A 1,984-nucleotide genomic window follows, 5' to 3' on the forward strand; every position below is an offset into this window, starting at 1 on the left:
ATTCCCAGAACATATTGTCCGGCGCCTCAACTCAGCACAATGCTTATGCGAAGCTCCTTAGTTACAGATTCGTTGGATCCTCGCTGTTCGTCGATATTCGAACCAGCAGAGTCGAACGGAGCGAAGCATAGCGAGTATATCAATATCGACGCACTGTGATTCAAATTTCGTTACGTACCCGATACAAAAGTGGAACAGTATCTGTTTCGCTGCTTTAGAATAGCTGACATTCAACTGATTAACGATGCGAGTTCTACATAAAGAACTTCTCCATTTCAATACTTAGCTAATCGATGTAACTCGGTATTGCTATTGCGTCGGTTCTATATACAAACCGATAAAATTACAAATTGAATGAAGAGAACCAGTTCGACTTTTTTACCTATTGAGTTCTAATTTATGCGGAGCGTATTAGTTCAGGGTGTTATTGAGCTAATATAATTACATTTTTTTCGATGAGGCAGTAATTGGGTCCATCACAAGGTATATTACGTCGCCCATGCAGAAATTTCGACTCGGTTTTAATAGGCTGTTAGTTATTTCTGTAGAAAAGGCACTAGACTGGACTCTCTGGCCAGATTCAAGCGAAGGTGCCTTTCTATTGCCCGACTAAACACTAAGGTCCCTGCTAGAACCTTTCTCAATTTCCCTATTAATTTATAATTTGATTATAGGTTATGTGGTGTCGTGGTGGCATTTCATGGTTTACGAGATTTCATAATAATTACAATAAAAGTTTTTCTGCGATTAAGAAAATATAAAATTGAAAATTAATTGTTTACACTTTGTAAACAAACAACAAGGAACTTTCAATTAGTATGAAATTTTATTTATTTTTTAAAAAAATTTTGAATCGCATTATAGAACCCTAATTGCAGCACACTCTATACATTATTTTTACACAATTTAACTGAACTTTTATATACTTCTCCACTTCTATTTTCTTTTGCACACCTCAATTTTGTAACATTTATTATCCTTAGGATAAATTACCGTCATGCGTGTCATCCTGAACATTCGGAAACTCACTTTTGCCTCCTGCACTGTCACTTTCTTCCACCATTGTCGATTTCTAAATCCGTAAATAATAATAAAATAACCGATAGTAAAAGACTTATAGTCAACAAACTCACAAAGCTTCAAACTTTTGGGGCATAATGCTATCAAACATTGGCTCGATTGGTATGGACACGGTACCGCGTGTCTAACCGTCAGGATCTGATATTGTATAAAGTAAGGCTTCCTATGATTATAATTTATTAAAAATTAGAAAAATACATTTCGTATTTGAGTAGCGCCTATCTAAATTCTAAGCTAGTACCTTTTCCCTAGAGCTAGATGTAGTTGCTCGTGACCTTGTACTTTCGATCTGCAGGTTTGCCGTAAAAGTACCCGTTGGAATGGCGAAGTGCAATAATGTAAGGCAAAAGAGGAGTAGGTTCATGGTGTCGCCCGGAAAGACACCTCTCTGAAAGGTGACCTTGTTAGTTGTCACACGATTTTTTCCAGATGAGATAGGAAATCTGGTTTTCCAAAATGGCATCACTCTCTCTATGCACCTAACTATTTGCGGATGAACCTTTAAGATTTCCAAAAGACAGATCATAAGGCTATGAGAAGTCAAATCGAAAGCTTTCCGATAATAAATCCAGGCCATCGATAGGTCACGCTGGTAGAATGCTGCATCTTTGCAGACACATCTATCGATGAGCAGTTTCTCCCCACATCCGGCTACGCCTTTCTTTGAGCCTCGTTGTTCATATATTTCTTGCCACACAGGTTCAATTGCCCGAACAATCCTATCATTTAGGATCGCTGTGAATATCTTATAAAGTGTGTTCAGACAAGTGATTGGCCTGTAATTCTTCGGGTCAGCTGGGTTCCTTCTTTGGGCAGGAGTTTTTTGCCCCCTTCCACCAACCACTCCGGAATCGACTCTTCCGACTTCAAATATGAGGTGAAAATGCGGGCCAAATGTTGATGG

This window comes from Belonocnema kinseyi, chromosome 7, assembly GCF_010883055.1.
Source record: "Belonocnema kinseyi isolate 2016_QV_RU_SX_M_011 chromosome 7, B_treatae_v1, whole genome shotgun sequence".
NCBI lineage: Eukaryota > Metazoa > Arthropoda > Insecta > Hymenoptera > Cynipidae > Belonocnema > Belonocnema kinseyi.